Source organism: Haliaeetus leucocephalus, unplaced genomic scaffold (assembly GCF_000737465.1).
Source record: "Haliaeetus leucocephalus isolate CR32 unplaced genomic scaffold, Haliaeetus_leucocephalus-4.0 Scaffold964, whole genome shotgun sequence".
NCBI classification, from domain to species: domain Eukaryota; kingdom Metazoa; phylum Chordata; class Aves; order Accipitriformes; family Accipitridae; genus Haliaeetus; species Haliaeetus leucocephalus.
The window spans coordinates 2,765,140-2,765,620 of NW_010973400.1; positions in this window are offsets into that span (position 1 = coordinate 2,765,140).

Here is a 481-nt window from a genome sequence, read left to right on the forward strand (position 1 = left end):
GGGGAAGCGCCCACCGCCGGCAGCCCCTGCCGCAAACAGGCCCACGGCCCTTCAAAGAAATTTCATTTTCACGCGTCAGCCATCAATTAATTACCAGCAAAGCGCCTTCTGCTGCCCACCCCCGGGCCACGTCCCCCGCTCCCCTCAGCCCCTCACAGCACCCGCTGCCGCCCACCCTCCGGCTCCCCGACGGTTACACGCGGGACACGCCTCCTCGCCCTCATTGGACAGCTGTTCCCCCTGCCCCGTCCCGCCCGGAGGCGGGTTTGCGCCGCGGGGCGGGGTTTGCGCGAGGCGGAGGCGGAGTTTCGGCGTCGTCGCGCATGCGCGCGGGTGAGGCGGTTTGCGCGGGCGCTGCGCGGCCCCTTCGCCGAGCGGAATGTTCCGGCGTCCCCCGCGCAACTTCCGCGGCCGGCGGCGCGCCGCCTCCAGCGGCGGCAGCAGCGACGAGGAGCCGGACCCGGAGCCGGTCGTTGCCGCC